The following is a 21,110-nucleotide window of genomic DNA, read 5'->3' as shown; positions in this document are numbered from 1 at the left end:
GGGTTATTACTCAGTTTTGTTTGGTTGGTTTGGTTTTGCTTTCTCACCTACTAGCATTAGGAGTGTATTGCTTTTCTGTACTGAACCTAGTAATGACTTTCTTAATCCTCTATGGTCTTTTTCTCTGATGAAATTTATGTGGCCTCTTTATTGAGACTCTTTTATCCCTCTTCTGTTTTTAGATTACTTTGTCTTCTGCATTCATGGCTTGGTAGTCCATGTGTTACTTTCACTTATGCTTGTCTTGAAATTTTTCTGTAAATTTAAAAGATAAAATTGGTACATACATGTATAACAGTGTTCGTTGACAGTAATTTCGTTCAGGGCTTAAAGTACATCATGCTTTCCTGGCTTTTGAGGATTTCTGTCTAGAGGTTTAATGGTATGCTGATGTTTTTCCTTTTGTGTGTGACTTGATATTTTTGTTTGTTTGTTTGTTTGATTGATTGATTATTTGTATGCCTGATAGTTTTTTGTTTGTTTTTGTTGTTGTTGTTTGTTGTTTGTTTGTTTTAAAAAGCCCTGGTTGTTTCAGACCTTAACTCTGTTGACCAGTCTGGCCTTGATCTCAGAGGTCCTGTCTCCTGAGTTCTAGAATTAAAGATGTGAACCACCGTGTTGAGTGCTGGGACTAAAGGCCTGTGCCACCACTGCCCAGCTCACATTTATGTCTCGTAATAATTGTTTCTTTGTTTTGTTGTTAGATCATTTAGGTGTAAGGGTAAGGTGTTTCTAGTTGTGCCAACAAGGCCCCAGATTTCCCTGTACTTAGATGCCCATTTTTTCCTGTAGATTTGGGGAATTTTCTACTATTATTGTATTGAATAGATTTTCTGCACCTTTAGTATTTTATCTCAGCTTTCTCTTCTACCTCATAGATTCTTAGATTTGATCTCTTGATCATACCCAGAGTTGTTGAAAGGTGTGGTTATATTCATTTATTATTCTCCATTAGTGTTAGAATGCAGTATTTCCATCCTTATCCTCCACACCTGATACTGTTTTTTCTGGCTGCTTTAGTCTTGTTACACTTTTGCTGGGATTTTTATTTCATTCAGTGCAATTTTTCATGTCTTGCATTCTCAGTGACTTTCCTCATCTACATTCCCATCCACATGGCTGACTGTCCCCTCCATATTCCTGGCTTTCTTCTCTAGATTCCAAATTGACTTCTTTACTAATATTTTTGTCTGTGTGCTCTTTGAAGCTATTGATTCTCTTTACACAGGAGTGTTTAATTCTCTATTCAACATTTTGTTAGTATCTTTGGATTCAGTAGTCAAATTTAAATCATTTAGAGGAGTTACCTTAATTTGTGTTTTTCTTCAAACGTCCTTAGTTCTTTGTCAGTTTTGAGAGGTAACTTCTAGATGTAGTATTCTTGTTTCACAATTTTGTTTTGTTTATTTGTTATGGGTTTTTTTTTCTGTTTTTGTTTTGTAGATCAGAGTGGCTCTGAACTCATCAGAGTGCTGGAGTGCTTCCCAAGTGCTGGAGATAAGGCATGTGTCAGCACACCCCACTTCAGGGAATAGATTTTATATTTGTAGATATATCTACTTTTTAACAGTATTCTTTGTTTGTATCTAAATTTCCAGGTGGTATTATCTTTAATATTTGGAAAGCTTTTTTAAAACTTACCTTGTATTGCAGATCTTATAGAAATAGATTTTGTCAGCTCTTTTCCTTCTAGTTAAAAAGTTATTTTTTTCTTAGCTTTTAAAGATTTGTATATTGGGTATAAAATTCTAGCTTTGTATTTTCTTTCTTTAAGCTATCTAAAAGACATTCCATTGTCTTTGGGCTTTCATAGTTAGTGAAATAAAATCTGTGACAATTCTGGAAATTTGTTCAAGCCTCCTAAGACTGTTGTGTGTTCTCAAATAGGTGAAAGTACTCTGCTATAAAATAGTTATGCTGTATAATACTTAGATTCTGCTTCCTCCTATTAGTAAATATGTGTATTTATCTTTCACCAGAGCCTGTTGGCGTACCACCTCTTTTCCATTGTCTTCAAACTGTGATTCATAGATTTAATTTCTGAGCCCATTGCTCATGAATAGAAGAGCAGTGCATTTTTTGAAGAACTGAATGTTCATGGAAGGTACTGAATTTGTGTACTCACCTTTGAGGCTGGGATTTAAAATGAGCATTTGTGCAAAACTGCACCTCTGAGAATTTTTGTTTGTCTTCTTGTTTCTTGTTTTGTGAAGAAATTTAATAATGAAACAAATCAAAAAGTTCACAGATAGTTTTATGAGATGGAAATGATTGAGTGATGGGGCAAATACATTTTAAAAGGGCACACAAGACTCTGAAAGGTTGTAACAGTTGTGGTCTGCACTTGATTATCATGAGACCATAATCAGCAGTCTCTGTCTGAATGCAACCACTCTTATTCTTTGACCTAGTATCTACAGTTGCTTTTTACAGAATTGAGTCTTTGGCTTATAAGTGTAATAGAATTCTCATTTGGTCTTTTCAGAGAAACTTTAGCCAATCTCCTGCATAAAGGAAGCACATGGCACGTCCTGTGTGTGCTAAGGTAGCACTGATGGTAGCTCCTGTGCCTACTTCTTGACCTGACCACAGGAGCACAGTTGACTGCCTTGAAACTATTCTTGTGCTTGACTTCTCTAACACTGTGGTTTTGTTTTTGTTTTCCTAATCTCCCCTCTTAATTTCTCTTTTGTGCTAATTTTCTCTGTCTGGTCTTTAATATTTGAATTTCTTGGGTGTAGGTCTTAAATAGTGTCTTTGATCATCATGTTTGGTCATGATTTCCAAACATATGTCGACTTAGCCACGTCTTCTAAACTTAAAATTTCCATTTATCATCTACTTGACATTTAGGAGGCTTTAAAAGAACTCATGACACATCTGCAAAGGATACTTCTGCATCTCAGTACTGTTTAAGTGTAAATGGCAGTGGTTGCTCATATTAATAACCCACTGTGTTAATAAAAATCTCTTTATGCTTTCTTTTCAGTGTTTCATTATTTATACTTCTGTGAGTCATGCTCCCAGTCCAACCTTCTCTCCATGACCTCTTGGGTTGGGTTGTTTCCTGTTGATTTTATGCATCTATTATCGCATCCACAAAAATTGAAAATCCATGACTATTTTAAGGTGAAAACCAGTAGCTTTCAATTGCTTTTCCTGATGTAGTAATGTCTTTTCCATAATCTGAAGAGTGTATTGGTCTCCGTCTCCCTGTATAATTAGCCTATAACAGTTTTGTTTTCCCTGTCTTCCGACAAGCTTTCTTTTAGCTCTTAAATTGTATATACGTTTTGTCAGAGCCTTTGCGCACATTGTTCTTCTATCTCTTTGGCTCTGCTCTTTGTCTCTCAGATTCCTGTTCTGCATTCTCCAGGCAGTCTGCCTTCCCTAGTTTAGGGTCTTCATCTGTATGACAGCATACCACTTTAATGTACTTTCCACATCTGTGATTAATCATAACTGTAACTGATGTAGTGTCTTTCTCACAAAAATGTAGGTTTCTTAAGAAAAGAAATTGTGCCTTTCCTGTCGACCATAATATTTCTGATATCAAGTAATTGATAAATATTTGTGAAATGAAACAGGATATTTTATGTTTAAATATAATTTATAATTCTTTGGGGAGATTTTTAAATTCTTTGGAACAAGTTTGATCAGGAAGAATGGTAATGCTTCTGTTTACGGAGCTTGCTGTTCTCTGGGCTGCACATGCTGTCGGAGTTCAGCCCTTAAAACAGTACTACAATGTACTTAATGTTATGCTTATTTTTCTTCAAGGGAAAAAAAAGAGTCACTAAGAGGTTGTTTCACTTGCCCCATAAATAGCAGAGACATTATCTAAACACAGGCTGGTCCTTGTGTTAAGGTCTAAAGTCCTCCCGCTAGGTGTTGCAGCCTCCTGTTTCCTAAGATCATGTGGAAAAGAAAACCCTATGATTCTTAATTTTATCCAAGATTTCCAACTATATTCTGTTTCACTTCATTTAACTGAATTAAGGTTAATCCTGTACATGTGTTCATTAGATGTGTCTCTACAGTCTCTGTAGGACTCAAGAGCTTTAGATTGCCAGACACCTATGAGCTAGTAAAGATGCACTGATAGTGTTTGGCTTGATCTTTACAAGTGCTCTAGTATATGGCTTTGTGAAAAAGCACACCTGGCTTACAAATGAGTTCAGGCCATTTGATGTTCAGCCTTTAATTTTCAGCAGTAAGTTTTGACTCCCCTAAGATGAGAAATCATTCATAAATTCAAATGAGTCAAATACTTCCTACCTTCCTTCCTTCCTTCCTTCCTTCCTTCCTTCCTTCCTTCCTTCCTTCCTTTCTTTCTCTCTCTCTTTCTTTCTCTTCCTTCCTTCCTCTCTCTCTCTCTCTCTCTCTCTCTCTCTCTCTCTCTCTCTCTCTCTCTCTCTCTCTCTCTTTCTTTTGAGCATAAAACAAAACTAGAGTGAAATTTTAAGAGTTCATTTTTGAAATGAGCGTATCACATGAATATTTTTGTTCATTTTGTTAGCTCTTGTAGAGGTTGCGATTCTTAAGGAATCAACAAAGAATTCTCCTTGTCTTTTCACTCCATCTTGACAGGTGTAGTTTTGTCACAGGCCTTCTTAGATCCTTATACTACTCCTGAAACACAAATAGAATTAACTGCTTACCTTTTGTAGCAACAGCATGGCATCTCTGGGTGAGCTCTGCAGTGTTTCAGATTTTAATGTTTTGTTTCACAACTTGCTTTATGTGTGTATGAAGGGGTCTGTGAGACCTTTGAGCTAATCCCTGTAGCATCATGCTGCTGCTAATGATCTTACTGTTATCAGGACTTTCTTCACAATAATGGTGCTGTACATTTCGGTGTCTTGCGTGCAGCTATTTTCATTACAGAGATCACCTTCTATATTTGCCCCTTGAATTGGGCTGAGGAAAGTAGGCAGGCAGAGCTCATGGTTCCTAGTTATTATGTAGAATGGGAAGTGAGAGCTAAGCTGTGGCAGTGTTGACTTGGGATGGGTTGGTCTGCTGTTTGTCACCTGTGGCAGAGTAGCTCCTGTGCTCTTGCAGCCAGTCCTTACTGGAAGTGTTGCTTGTTACCTCGAGGTGTCCTGTCACCAAGTGCCCTCCCTCACAGGATGTGAACGGTTTTGTTTCTTGATTTCTAAATGAAAACTGATATGCCCAAATTAAGTAATACCCATAAGCATAGAACATTGACATTTCCAGACTTGCACAACCGTATTTATAGATGTTTGTGCAAAGGACAAAAAGCTTAATAATTTGTTAGATATGCTAAAATGTAGTGTTAAAAAGGGGGCAAAAATGAAGCCATTTTAAAACCTTGGAGCTTAGTGCTTCTGTAAAATAGTACTATTTAAAAATATAAAATCTAATGTTTAGAAAGCAGTCATCAATTTTGGAGATTGCTTATTTTTAGAAATCTTAGACTGTAATCTGTAGCCACAGAGAGCATCTAGAAGGGTATAGTCTCCAAAGTTACCAGTAGAGTAACTGTAAAATGCAAAGGCAATGTAAAGATTTGGACTGATGTGAGATTGTGAATATCTAAATCCAGACTTAAACATTTAAAAACTACTTTAGAACTAACTGTTTTGTCCCTGAAAATAATATCTTGATACTGAACTTACCCAAATTGCCTTTGAAGCAGTTGACAGTGGTGTTGTAATTAGCATCCTGATTGCTGTACTCTCACTCAAACACTGATTTTAGACTTTAATGCCTTTGTGCCTCCCAACATTTACAGCAACTTTTCTTAGCCTGTGTACACAAGAGAGCTTGTAGCTAATGGGGAATATGATATCTGACTTTTTCCTCTCCTAAAAGAGGAGACTTCACCCACTGCCACTGTACCTTTTTCTGTTCTTTTTGTCTTGCACAGAAGACTGGCATCTTCCTGTGAAGGGCTTGTGGCAAACCTATCCAACTGGGGTTCTTCCTCCTTGAGAACGATCTGATCCATCATCACCTGAACCAGGGATCACAGTCTAAGGGTCCAGGTGAGGGCAAGGCAGTCTATGTTTTAAGCCAGTTTCTTTTCTCGTCAGGTAAGTCACACTCAGGCACGATCTTGCTTAAGTCAGTCTTAGCATTTTAGTGCTATCCAGGAAGATAGAGACAGTTCATTACTACCTCTTACCCAACTCCACTCCTCCCAGTAATTCTGAAGTCAGCCTCAGCTATTCAGGATTTATTGTCATTTAAAACCTTTTTGTTGCATAATGTGATCATTTCTGGCATCTTAATTCTAGAAATGTAAAAAAGAGGAATTAAAGCCAGGTATTTATATGTAGGATTTTAGTGCTGATCCTTGTCTTTATTGTTAATGAGGTTGAAGTGTTAGCACGTTAAAGCCAGTCTAGCATGCATGCTCTTGTACATTTATGATTTTAAGATCTTTCACTGTTTACTTGTAAATGGTTGAAGCCAGAAGGGTTGGGAATATTATGACTGTATACCGTTGTCAAGGAGATCTTTGTTGTAGATCCTCTCATCTCGTCAAGATGTTTATGAGGCAGGATTTCTCTGTTCCCTACCATATAAGAAAAAAGTAGGATTGTTTCCTATAAGTGGTCACTGCTAGTTGAAGCCTGAGTTTGCATCTTAAAACTTTAGAAGTGAATTGCGACTTATTTTTCAAAGTTTTTTTTTAATTTTTTAATTGAAGGAGAAAAGTCTACTTTTGTTTTCCAGAGTCCTTCAAAATGTTCAGTTTGCTTTTATTAGTGCTGAATTTCATACCACTCTTAAGGTTTCAGTCTCATGAAACAGTTGATTTCCTCATGACAGTGTATGATTTTAATCATGTGTTGGGGGGGGATCTCTTCACTGCACCTTGTTTTTGCAATTTGACAACATATAAACAAATTTAGCTTCATTTTCTTGTATTGACTAGTTCTCCAGATAGTTCCTAATTGACCTCAGCCACTGGAAAGAAAGGGCTGTCTTCTTCTAAGTTTCTTTGTGTCAACTTTTGTTGCTGGCTTAATTGCTGAGTTTTTATTATTTGAAAATCTCTTAGTTCTTAGTAAGAGGACTCTCTTTTCTAGGCTGGAAAAGTGATTTCTAACAAGCTTGCTTACTTTATCCTGTGCCAATCCCTGCAAGTTAGTATGGACAGGCCCACCCACAACACTAGCTATTAGTCACAATCCCTGTTCCTGTCTATTTGGGCTTAGTATAATGTTTACAGACAAATAGGAAGTATTTATTATATATTTAAAATCTTTAAATGGTATTCCCCTTGAACAGAAAAGGTTCTGTGTTTCAGATTCTAATGGAAAGTTATTTCCCACAAGATAACTCTTTGAAGATGATTAGATTCCTATATGTGGATTGTATTGAGGATGTAAACATAGTCTAACCCAATCATGTAAATATATAAAGTAATTTAAGTGGTTAGTAATTTGAGTCATATTACTATGCCAGAGTGTTATGCGTGTTTTATTGAATATTGGACCTGTCTTGTGACAGACTCACCTGGCACACTTTAGAGGCTGCACAGCAGCAACATAGATGTCCCGATGCACTTGGGGTAGGAAAATTGAATACGACATTGAAAAGTTGGAACTTTGAAGAAACTTGCTTGAGCAACTCTTACTGAAATGTGTGGATTACATCAGACTGGCTCGGGACTGTTAGCATTTAAGTATGAAGTTGATAATGACCTCTCCCATTGTGTCTTTGCCTTTTGCCTTTCATACAAGCTCACCTTTGTAACCCAACTGTTCTGGGTAGTTGCATATGTAAACTTTGGACATTTTTTTTATTTCTTCTATGAAACCACTGAGACATCTGCCCAATTAAGAATGAACTAAAATTTAGAGCCATTAAAGATTGATTTGATGAGGTCTGGCAGTCCATGGCTGCAGGCCTGCTACTGTGTGTGGCTGACTGTGAACATACTTGTGAGAAAGCCTTGGCTCAACTAAATAAAATACAAATTGTTTTAAGTCTTCAAAATGAGGTTAGCATTATGTTTTCCCGTGCTGTCACAGTACACATATGGCAGAGAGAGGCAAAGTACAAGGGGAAGGGCAGATTTGCTAAGACAAACAATTGAATTACAAATACAGTAGTTGGCTGTGGAGTCTTTGACACACATTCCCAGAGTTCATAGCTCTTCCTAATCAAGGGTGTTTTGTTGATCTACCTTCAGCCTTATGTTCCTTTAAGTGTGACATTCTTCATGTAAACTGAAGTTACCAGAAAGAAGAAAAGTCATGCATAGTAAGAGTCTACATGTCCTGAACTTTTAACTGTTAAGAATTGAACTGTTGCAGGCCAGAGCCCACATATTTTAGGCTGGTTTTAGTCCTTTTGTAAAGCATCCTGTCCATCCTGTCTTTGGCTTAACATCCCTGACTGTCAAAGCCTTTAACTGTATTTTTAGGCAACCATGAGCTTCTATCATCCACAAGCTAGTAATGTCATCAGAAACTACTGAAATCTCTCACAGAATTTCCTTACTTTGCTGTAACCACCTGTCTATCTGAATGACTTTGTTCTGAAACTGATACATTCTCACACAGTCTCTTCCATGCTATCACGTATCTTTCAGGGCAATCTGAATTCATGTTCCTGGGCCGTGGTCATTCACATTTAGCTTAAGAATAAACATCCTCCTATTCCCTTTGAGATGAGAGCTGTATTTTTACATCAACATATATTTCAAGTAATGCAGAAGCTGGACCCAGGCAAAACAAAGATGACCTCTTGATGGATTCCCTCCTCCTTGTTTTCTGCCCAATCAGGATTTAATTGTTCACTGTGAAAAGCATTAACATTAAGATCGTATTTTACATTTCTTTGTGTCCATTTTCTGTCTTCTGTAAAATTAAAATAATGCTGTTTCTTCAAAGACTCTCTATAGCTGATTTTTTCATATCCCTTGAGTGGTGGCAGTGTGCAGTTAAGTTGGGGTTCTCTGCTCTAGCTTTTGTTTGAACTGTGTCTACTATTAACTCAAAGCAATGTCTATGCTGCTATTATTTCTAACATAATTTCTTCCCGTTGGTTGGTTTGCTTGATGGCCACTAATGTCTCAAGTTAATAACCACAGAATACTTCAGAAATGTGCTGTGTGCTTCATAAAATGTATCTGTGGTCGCTAAAATATTTTTTTGCTTAGAACAACCAAATATAGTTGGCTGTAAAATTATATATTGTTAGAAAATGCTGCTTAAAACAAACAAACTGATTTACTTTCTATTCTGAAAATATTCAGAAGGATTTGTTATCTCTTGCAGACCTTTCTGCAAACTACTAATGGGATGAACACAATATATCACTTTTATAATAGTGAGCTATTAAAGGCAAGCAGAAAGCAGTCTGAAGCCCATAAGTGCTGCCAACAGCTCCTGCTTTAATGAATTCCCTTTTAGATGTCCATTAAATGCTCGTGGCAAATGTACTCATAATGGAAATGGCAAATCTAAATGGGTAGATATGAATAATCCATGGAGTTTAAATTCTGTTTATGATCATCTTCACATTTAGTTTTCAAGACAACGCAGTTTAGTTTTCATTACAGTTTGGAATAAAGAGGACAGGGAGTAATTGATTGCTTCAAGCAGATTAAAATCAATGGTTTTCTTTTCAAAGAACCAGTTCAATGCAGTAATTCCAACTTTAAACATTGATTTAGGGTACTCAACACAAAATGTTTTGTGCTGTGTGAACTTTTATATAGAAAGACTAATATTAATTTTATTTCCCTATATATCTATATAGTGAAATATAGAGCTTGTTAGGAGCATGTGGATGACTTAATAGTGATCTATATTAAGTCATTTTTGTATTATTGCAGTCATATAATGAATCAATGAGATTCCCGTCATCTCTGTAATACTGTTTGTAACCCATTAGCACAGAGAAATTACAACCCATCATACATCATTACTGTGATTGAGGCTTTATTACCATATTCTCAAATTGCTTGCTTGCTATAAAACTAAACAGACACAAGGCAACTATAGGTGGGATATAGACAGCACATTATTGTGCTGTAATAATGGGGCTAAAGGTATGCGGAAAACACTGCTGCCAGTGAGAGAAACTCAGACTTTTATTACTGTAAAGGCCAGATATGTATGTTATGTGCAGGCTATTATTTTTGTATTACATGAATCATATCTTAATGTTTCCTTAAGATCATTTTCTTCTTAGTGTATCCTTTCAAAGACAGCTTTAATGTGCTTTGAATGTTCTAGACTGGTTTTGGAATCTCCATTTTGCCATTTGTGAGGTTAGACACTTCCCACCAGCCTGGCATGGTGTTAAGGGGTAAGGAGGTCAGTGTTGTCTTGAGCCCTGGTTGATAGGATGGATAAATGCACTGCTGTCCTAAACAGTGGAGAGGACCGAGTGTGGACCTGGCCCTGGCTATAAGAGACTTCTGGTGTTGCAGTGAGGTGTTTTATTCACTTGAGCATGTTCATCCTCTGCTGAGTGTACTGTGTGGCTCTGACAGCATTGCCTAGAGCAGCTGGAGCCCACTTCTGAGATGGCTCGCTTATCTCAGGGATTCAGAGGTGCCTGGTGCAGACTGTGTACTCATCTATGAACCTGACAGCATAAACATCAGACAATATACAAGTTGGATACCAGGATTATCATAACATTTATTTATTATTATAAAGCTTTTTACAAATAAGTAACCAGAGTAAATTAGCCAGAGTAACCATAACTACCTGGAAAAATTTAAAAGGCAGAAGTCTAGAAAGGAACTTTATTCTTAAGTCATAATACACTTAGAAGCCACATTTACAGACGACTCTTGGGTTTATCGTAGTGTAGTTACTACACCTTTTATAAACTGTGGAGATATATTTTGCAATCTAGTGGTTGTGGGTAGAAAATCTGAATGCTTGTCAGGCTATGTCTTGACTGTAAGGAGGATACTGCATGATAGGAATCTTACAACTGTTCTTGCCAAGAGCACTAGGCCTGACTCCATGGAGTATGTTCCTGAGTGTGCCCAACCATACAAACTCCCGTACACCGAGTGTACTCCATGCTTGCCACTCCAAGTGTGTTTGCTGCATTACTCGAATGTTTTTGTGATTTTTCTCTTGGGTCGTTTCATCACTTCTTGGCAGCCCAGTCCACATTACAAACAGAGTAAGCAGTACTTAGTAGTGTAGGTAGCATGTGAGACTGGTGGGGAGCCAGGCTGACACAGAGAAAACCCCAAGGTCCTGAATCCCTTAAGATGTTCTGGGCTCCAAAGTGAGCCACCGTTAAAATCGCTGGTGTCCTTTAATTTCTTCAAGACCTTTTTTGGCATGGAGGAGGATTTAAATAAATAACTTTAAAAATAGATTAGTTGGGCAGATAGTAAATCAATAATTTAGAATGTACAATAAGGAACTCAAATGAGTCCTAACAGGAAAACTAAAATGGGTAAAGAGCAGAGTGATTGCTGTGCTGTATTAATACAGGTTATTTATGGCAGGTCTTTCTGTCTTTAATTATTTATTCACTTTACATCTCCACCACAGCCCCCCTCACCTCTCATTACCCCCTCACACATCCCCACCCCTACCCCTTCTCGTCTGAGACACAGCAAGTCACTATAGGACTGGGCAGGTCCTCCCCCACTGAGGCCAGACAAGGCAGTTCCCCTAACTGGGCTAGTTAGGGGAGCAGGCTCCACAAGCAGGTGACAGAGTCAGGGACAACCTGATCTTGGGTGCATGAAAACCAAGCTGCACATCTGCTACATATGTGTAGGGGTTGGGGGTGGATCCATTCCTTGTATGCTCTTTGATTGGTGGTTCAGTCTCTGGGAGCCCCAAGGGTCCAGGTTAGTTGACTCTGTTGGTCTGGAAGGCCTTTCTAGTGAAGAACATTTAAGTAAATATGTAAATAAAGTATAAGACATATCATAATAGTTATCGGTGGCAAACATGTCCCAGAAGGTGAGTATGGAAGTTGTGAGATAAAAAGGGTATTTGTAGACTAGCAATTGTACTGGCTCAGCAATGTGTATGAGGGATGCATAACAAGTTTAAAGTGTATTAGTAATATTTCAATTTGTAGTTAATCCAATATCATGAGATACTTTTTGTTGGTTTGATAAGGATTTTACTATGAGATGGTTGATTCAAAGTCAAATAACTAATGTTTCCAGTAGTTATTTTGTTGTTGTTGTTGTCTGCATACATGTGGGTGTGGGCTGAGGATGACCAACAGGAGTTAGTTTTCCTCTTCCCCACATGGTCTGACGGATTGAGCTCATTTCTCAGGCTTCTTGCCAGTTTCCTTTGCCCACTGAGCCATCTCTGGTCTCTAGCAGCTCTCATAAGAAACTTGCAGTTACAGTTTTTACTTTGAAATTTGTTTTAAGTATATTAACCCTATGTAATATAGTATTTGTGGAGATCTAGTTGTTTTGTTTTGATTAATTGTAGCAAAATGTCTCCAAGCATAAACTGTGGACTTTTCTGTTAACTTTTACTGATTATAGTTATGTCTTAACCAGGGTTTCTATCTGTGATAAACACTATGACCAAAAGCAACTTGGAGAGGAAAGAGTTATTTCCATCTCAGGGTACCCTCCATCACTGAGGGAAGTCAAAGCAGGAACCTTGGGACTAGACTTGAAACAAAAGTCATGGAGGAATGCAGCATCCTGGCTTGCTCAACCTACTTTCTTAAACCACTCAGGAGACTACCCAGAGTGAGCTTGTTCCTCCCATGCCAATCATTAATCAAGAAAATGCCCCCACAGACTAGCCTACAGGCCAGTCTGATTGAAGCAATTACCCAATTCACAATCCTTCTTTCCAGATAGGTCTAGGTTGGTTGCAATTTGACCAACAAAACAACCAGGTTATAGTTGTCAAATGTTTTAGTCTCTACCATGGCATTAGTAGGTTTTTGACTCTCATAAAACTAAGTGTCCTTTCATTTAGTTGCCCTTAAAAAGTAGCTAATAGCTCTGGTAAAGCTTGGAGAGTCTTGTTTTATTTATTTGGGGTACTGAAATTGGAAATCAGTGGTTTATAAAATTTGGGGTATCTACAATTGAATGTTTTCTTCAGTTGTAAATGTGGTTTGAGAGATCGTGTGTGTGTGTGTGTGTGTGTGTGTGTGTGTGTGTATGCCCACGTATAATGCCAGAACTCAGGGTCTTGTGTCTTCTCTCCCCGTCCATCATTTTTCTTACCTTGTGTTCTTGCTGAAACTGGAACTTGCTGTTTTTCTAGACCAACTATCCGCTGAGTTCTTTTCATGTCTGCCTCTTGGTGCTGAGGTTACAGATAGACACTCCTACACCTCAATTTTACATGGGTGCTTGGATCTTCTTTATATTTTGTACAGCAGGCACTTAAGGGAGAACTGGGTGTTTGTTTTAAGGCAAGTAATGAGCAGAGAATCAAAATATAGAAAAAGTGGGATAGAAAGAAGACCTGGAGAAGCGAGTCTCAAAAAGAGAAAAGTTAAAAATGTATAAAATTTGAAATACCTACACTCTTTCTTTCTTTTTTTTTTTTTTAAGAGAAGTAAGCCTTTATTTCCATCTTTCTCAAATTAATCAGGCTGACTTGGTTGCTTTGAGGGGGATTAGTCAAAGAGACCGAATCCCATATCCTCATCTGATTCCTCCGACTCTTCCTTTGCTTCAGCCTTGGCTGGGGCTGCAGCAGCAGCAGGGGCCGTAGTGGTGGCAGCAACCACAGGGGCAGCAGCAGCAAATGCAGACGGATCAGCCAGGAAGGCCTTGACCTTTTCAGCAAGAGGGAAGGTGAAGTCAGTCTCCACAGACAGAGCCAGGACACGCTTGTACCCATTGATGATGGAGTGCGGCACTGAGGCGACAGTCGGGTACCCGATCTGCAGACAGACGCTGGCCACATTGCCGACACCCTCCAGGAAGCGGGTGTGCAGGGTCTGCTCTGTGATGTCCAGCACTTCGGGGTTATAGATGCTGCCGCTGTCGAACACCTGCTGGATGACCAGCCCGAAGGAGAAGGGGGAGATGTTCAGCATGTTCAGCAGGGTGGCTTCGCTGGCTCCCACCTTGTCTCCGGTTTTTATCAGCTGCACGTCACTCAGGATTTCAATGGTGCCTCTGGAGATTTTAGTGGTGATGCCCAAGGCTTGGAAGAAAGAGGTCTTCTCAGGCCCCAGCCCAGTGTTCTGAGCAGGCACAGTGACCTCACACAGGGCAATGGCACCAGCTCGAGCAGCAGCTGGAACGTTATTGGCCAGCAGCATGTCCCTAATCTCAGTGAGATCCTCCTTGGTGAAGACGAAGCCCACGTTCCCTCGGATGTGAGGCAGCAGTTTCTCCAGTGCCGGGTTGTTCGCCAGGTGGCCTCTGATGGCCTTACGCATCATGGTGTTCTTCCCCATCAGGACCACGGCCTTCTCCCGGAGGGACATGCGGATCTGCTGCATCTGCTTGGAGCCCACATTGTCCGCGCCCACAATGAAGCATTTTGGGTAATCATCCAAAAGTTGGATGATCTTAAGGAAGTAGTTGGACTTCCAGGTCGCCCTGTCTTCCCTGGGCATCACGGCGGTGCGTCAGGGATTGCCACACGGGGTTTAAAGACGATGTCACTCTAATGAGGACGCCTGGCGAGAACTACCTACACTCTTTCTTAGTTATCCATTACTGTATAACAAATTATACCTGAACTTGCATGCGTTAGAAAATATGTTTGGCAAAATTCCAGGAACTTTGGGCACGGCCTGGCTGAGTGAGTCTAGCTAACAATCCCTTTACCAAGGTTCAGAGAAGATACTCAGCCAAGCTCAAAATTCAGGATCACCTCAATAGCGTAGAAAAGTTAATTTTCAGAGTGCTATTGGTAGGAGGTGCCCTTAGCTCTTTGCTGGTTGTTGACAGAGGTCTTTCTTTTCCAGGTTTCTAGATTTTTTTCCTCTTGACATGTCAGCTGACTTTTTTGGGAGGAAACAAGATGAAAGCCACTATGCTTATTCTTAAGCTAAGCATTCTCAATATGTTCCGTCTGTTAGACATCAGTCAGTAAGTCTAGCCCATACTCAGACAGATTAGAGTCTAGTTCTAGCTCTTGATTAGATGGTTATCAAGTCTCTGAACCCTTGAAGACCACTGCATTTCACATACTGAGATCCATACAGAGGGTCTGTGTAATGATGGTAGCCAGTGCTTTGTACAAGTGTTCTAGAACCCATAGGAAATGCAGATTCATACTTGACCCTTTTCAGTTTCCTATTCCTCAATCCTACAGTGTAGATTTTTCTCCTTAATGCTCGTATCCCAGCATCATGTGGCTAGCAAGCATTAGAATTTCAAGGGCAAAATTTAAAAACTGTCCAAAAGGAGCTTTCTGTCTAAAAAGCAAGACTTTGTCATTTGCATAGAGTAGGACCTGTCTTCGTTGAAGGAGTTTGGAACTTGATCACTGGCGGGAAGAGGTGGCACTGCCTCCTGTGAACTTCCGTGATGTCCGTGATAACTTGCAGTCACAGAGCTGGTCAGAGTGCCAAAGTTCTTGATAAAAACTATTTCCATCTGATTATTAAAACTCTTGTGATCAATGGCTTAGGGAATCAGAAGGATGTCAGAACTTGCACTAGTAAAGATGGGCAAAGGTGGCAATATATTCACAGTCTGATGTATGCTTTCAACAATGCTATATGTTTGAAAATTCTAATAATAAAATGCTGGGGTAATAAAATCTTCACCCTTTTAAAACTACTTTTAGCTGTTCCTCTAAGTGATGAGCCTCCTGGTCTAGAATTGGTACTTTTGTTTTTTCTGGGCTGAACAATTTGTATAAATTATAGATTGTGATCTCAAACAAGGATTGTTAAGTGAATGTGGGATCCCAAACAGTCTGGAGATAGTAAAAGGTTTCTGAACTTGCAACAAACAAAAATTAATTCCAGTCAAATGAATACTGAATCTGAGGTATCCGTGGCAGTGCATGCTCAGATCGCCTCCTGCAACTTTAGTTGAGCTTGGCTGTGATCACACACCATGCTTACACTGCACTGCTGTCAACACCACTCAGCACCTCCACTTGGGTCAGATGCTGGATGTCGTCAGTTCTAGCCTTTCTACTGCATGCCCTTTTGTTTTTGTTTTTTCTCTTACAGAAAGATAATAGTTTACTAGTATCAGCTGAGTGTATCTCTGGTTCTAGCTGGGTCTGCCTGTATACTGTTTCTAGTGACAGGAAAGCAGTGGCTCCAGCTCTGGTGTCCTCTTGTCTGTGACTAGGGTGTGAGTCACACACAGACTGCCTGTTAAGTAATAGCGCCAAGTCTCCTTTTCCCTGTAGCAGGCACTGCATTTGATGCTTCCATTACATTCTTAACCCATACAGAAACCTGGAGATGTACGGAATGATGGCTGAGAAAACAACACTGTTGCTTTCTAGTGCTGGCTTAGCCCAAGGAGGTGGACAACGGGAAGTGAGAATATAGATGACTCTATCTCACATGTACTTTTTGTATGTAACTTTGTATATAGTTAGTGGGCAGAATATGTTCATTAAGAGTGGTGTGTGATACTGTAAGAAAGAACTTAATTTGGGAGCTTGATGACCTGACCAGTCCTGCTTCTTCCACTGCTGGCCTTGAAGCCTGCTGACCAAGTCTTGTCATGATCCTTTTTTTCCTACATTAGTGAAACAATTAGTTGGTACCTAAAAGATATTTCCTGTAGAAAGCCATGGTGAAAACTCATAGTGTATTATATAATAGTATTTACTAGTTAGTAATTGGAATCATAGATTTGCTTTTATATTGTCTCACGTTTTTCACAAAGCAAAACTATTAACTAAACCAAATGGAAAAATCTCAAAAAATAAAGAAGCCAAGCAGGCGAGATGGTTCATGCCTGTAATCCCAGCGCCCAGAGCCTTAGGCAGGGGATCTCAGGGGAAAAATAGATAACTTAGGGCCAACCTGTGCTACATAGTGAGAACAACAGCAAAATTCAAGCTGCCCCACTAGCTTCGCTGTCTGACTCCTGATAAAATGCAGCAGTGTGTTGTTATTTGTTGATATGCTCTCCTTCTCGTTGGAATTCTTGCTATCAATGTCGCTGTAGACAGATGCCATAGGTAAATACATTTGTTTTCAGTCTTAATGAAATATTTGTGGTAAGAGACATGATGACTTAATATTGATGGGTTGCTTGGATCAGAGAAGTCTCCTTTGCTAATATTTTGAAGATGATTGGAAATATGAAGAATGAGTTTACTATAGTAACACATACTGTATGGAAAAACCTGTAAAATGAGTCCAGTATCTTTCAAAAATCACTTAATAGGACAGGAGTGGTATATATTTCATTAATCCTAGCAATCAGGAAGCAGATGCAGCAAATGTCAGAGTTTGAGGCCACCCTGATTGACATACTGAGCTCCAAGACAGCCAAGACTACATAGAAAAAAACCTGTCTCAAAAAAACCAAAATAGCAACACCCCCCCACCCCAAGTATCACTTAATAATTATGTACTTAAGAAGGAAGTAAGTATGCCTTTTTGTCAGCTGAACCAAATTACAGGTTTCCTGTTAAAGCTTGTGCTTTATACAGAGGGCGTATATATTATAGATGCTGGAAGAGATATTATAGATTCTGGGAGGTGATGCACTTTCCATAGTTTCCTTAAAAAGATATCTTAAGCTATCTGAAAATTAACAAGAATATTTTTAATGGGCATAGAAGTGGAGGAATCCAAAAAGAAGTGAGAAAAAAGTATAGCTGTTAGATGTTCTGTACGGGACAGGTTTTACTGCGCAAAGGTTGATTTTTAGTCTGTGACTGTACTTTCATGAAAAGGTCCTTTTAATTACTTTGTTACTAATTCTTTTAAGGATTTATTATTATTATTAATTATTCATATTTACGTAGATATATGTGGAAGTCAGAGATACCAGATTCCCTGGTAGTGGAATTACAGGCAGTTGTGAGCTAACAGACATGAGTATTGAAGACTGCAGCAGTGTGTGTTTTTAACCACTAAGCCATTTCTCCAGCCTCTGGTAGTAATTCTTCTCAAGTGTATGTGTAAACTGAAACATTCTTTGCAGACTAAAGATCCCCCTTTTTTAACCTAAACTATTTTATTATAAAAATTCCAAGAATATATACAATATAAGATCGTGCTTTTAAAGTGAATAAGAGCCTGTGGTACTGACAAGTACCTCTCATGGAAATGTAGCTTTGTACCTACACCTAGTTATGGCTTCCACTGGCCTAGACTACAGCCTTTTCCTGGTGCTCCTGAGGTACCCCTGTGGTGTCCAAAACCCTGGAGACTCTACTGTGGGAACTGTGACATCTGTAGGAATTTGTAATTCATAGGTTATATGCTGTTTGTGCTATTAGATGACACAGCTTCAGTCTCAGTGTTAGATGACCACATCAGCCTACGTAAACTACTGCTGTTGAGCTGGTGTGTATCCTGTCAGCTTGCTTATAATCACCACGGACAGCTAGGTATGTAATATGGTATCAAATTGTTCTGGTTTATTCATATATGTGAAATAAGGGAGAGTTTGGCTGTGTGAAATTATAAGTCTCGGTCATTCTGAATAGTAAATATTTATTGAGCATTAGTGGTCTCAGTTTTATTCTTATGAGACATTATCTTGAAACTTGGTTATTATTATTAATAAATAATTTTGGACTCTTAAGACTCAAACTTATAAAAAGGCAACTGAATATAGAAAGGGTACATGTAAACAATACAAATCCGTGTTTGGTAAGCAAAACAGGCGTGCACCTCCAGCAGAGCGCTAGAGACCAAATATGTTGTACCACTCCTACCTGATGTCTGCTCTGCCCACGTGGAAGGTTATTTTCTTCCTCATTCTAACTGTAAGTATTAATTTAAACATTAAGGTTAAAGTGACAAACACATGAAAATTATTTATAAGCAAAATAATTTCTTCTATATCTGTTCTTAGAATGAAGTTTTCAGGTAACTTTATGGTACCCTAAATATAGTTTCAGCATATTAATATATTAGCATTAATTTTTATATTGATTTTTTTTACTTTATTAGCAACCCTTTATTGTCTTATTTTTCCTTTTTTGATAATACTATATTTTCTAACCATCAGAGAATTTTGTATTTACTTGATATCTCAATATAATACTTGAATTGGTTTTGTTTTATTCACAAAGGTAAAAGAATTCCAAATTTACTCATAATAAAAGTATTAGAGAAACTGTCAATAAATTTACTGTTCTAATTGAATCATATGATATCTAAATTGTTGATAATACGATCTGCTCGTTAAACAATAGTGTCTGGAGAAAATGATGGATTAATTGACTGATGGCTAAAGTTTCCCTCAAATATAATGGTTTACCCAGTTTGATTTGATTTGTGTAAAATAACTTTCTCTAATAAACAATTTGCTCAGAGGCAATAGAAGAAATGAATGGTTATCAAACCAAACTTAATTAGTCTATCCTAGATTGATATTACTTGGGGAGTCTTCATTTTAATTGTGGAGTGCTGGATACAAAGAGTTTGGTTCATTATTTTTTCCTGTATAAACAGTATTGTGTAACTACCTATGGAATAATAACATGTGAATTCATTTTAATAAATGCTTGTAAAGTGGATTAGCTAATTATGCCAAGCTAAAAATGATTCCTTTAATTATTTTGGATATTTAACTGGTACTTCAATTTTATTATTGTTAGTCTGTAAATGTGATTTGTATTAGCTCTGCCAAGCTAATTATAATGTATAACAGAGCAATTTGAACAGTTTTGTAATGCGCACAGTGCTGTCCTCTCCTGTGCAGAGAAAACATTTCTACATTACATGAAGATAAAGGTTTGACATGATTTCAGGCCAGAGAGATGGAAAATATCTATAAAAGAGAAGAGAAACACCTGTCAATATCTAGCTTAATGCTTTCTTATATAATTATATGTATGAAAAAAAACAGCTGCCATTTAAGAGAAGCTAAAATTATTGGCTCATTAATTAATGTATCTTAAGATGCGGAACGTCATAGACCATGTCCTATTACTTTACAATCTAGGAAGGAGTGTGGGCTTCATTCCTTTCTGTGATGAAAAGACCTCTCCCTTCATCCTCATTAGAAAGATTCTTCATGACATTGCGGGTATGACAAACAGTGACCACCCTCCCCCTCCCACCCTCAGCCCCACCCCATTGCTTTTACTTAGCAGACTAACTAATTGTCTTTGAGTCTGAAATAGATGAAAACAAAGGTTTTAGTAATAAATAAACAGCATCCAAATGTATTCCTTCTGGAGGAAAGCAAATAACCTTGATGAGAATATCACTGTGAGAAAATATCACTATTTTCTAAATTAGCATGTAGTAAAGTTACCATTTTCTCTTTGGAGTTATCTAGTTCCAGCTGTAGCCATCAAGACCTTGCCCTGCTTTTGTCGTCTCTCCCCATAACAAGCACTGATCATTCTCACTCACTGCTGCCCTTGGACCCTTTCTAGAATGTAAGTGATATAAGTGTGATCCTCCATGATTTGACCTGTCATTCCCTCTTCAGATTCAACTTAACAACATTAGTATCCGTTTTTAGTTAATATTAATGTTCTGTCCTATATGGACCTTAGTGTGTCTGACAGAAAGGCTTATATTAGAACTTGATTTTTACTGTTATTTACTACACATTGTCCCACTTTCCCCTTGAAATACAGTTCCCCTGTATGCCCAGGCTAGTATTAGTTCTCCTGCCTTCTCCTCCTGCCTTGCTGGAATCACAGACAAATGCCACTGCTCTGGCACTACCTTTAGCAACTGAATTGTAGTCCTATATACAACCATACTTTGTTTAAACTTCCTGCCACAGAACAATGTTGCTGCTATTTTCAACAGTAGCCATGTTTGTGTATACCTCTTCTGCATGTAGTATCTGGTCTATATATTCCTGGAGTAGGTGAAAGACACACACAAAAAGTATATGGACGACAGTTCACCTTAAAAAAATCATGATCCAGTTTTGACTTCATGTTATTGCCTTGCCTTCAGTATCCTCTTTATCTTGGCAAATCTAGGTATTGACTCTTTAAATTTTAATTTACATTACATTAAATATTGCGCTGTTTGCACTAATCCTGCTAGGTCACTTC

General features: G+C 38.3%; 1 protein-coding gene and 1 pseudogene across 3 annotated transcripts in view; one reads left to right on the top strand and one right to left on the bottom strand.

Annotated features, from left to right (window-relative positions):
- The window catches only part of Ranbp17 (RAN binding protein 17), a 286,889-nt gene that overhangs the window by 94,793 nt on the left and 170,986 nt on the right, over window positions 1–21,110 (top strand). The gene's annotated exons all lie outside the window — the stretch shown is intronic.
- On the bottom strand, window positions 13,520–14,604 carry LOC114611706 (annotated as a pseudogene). Its single transcript, XR_003709880.1, has one exon. The product of XR_003709880.1 is annotated as a 60S acidic ribosomal protein P0 pseudogene (transcript).

The sequence above is a fragment of the Grammomys surdaster genome, unplaced genomic scaffold (assembly GCF_004785775.1).
Source record: "Grammomys surdaster isolate TR1022 unplaced genomic scaffold, NIH_TR_1.0 126121, whole genome shotgun sequence".
In the NCBI taxonomy this organism is placed as follows: Eukaryota; Metazoa; Chordata; class Mammalia; order Rodentia; family Muridae; genus Grammomys; species Grammomys surdaster.
This window is presented reverse-complemented; position numbering and strand designations above follow the sequence as displayed.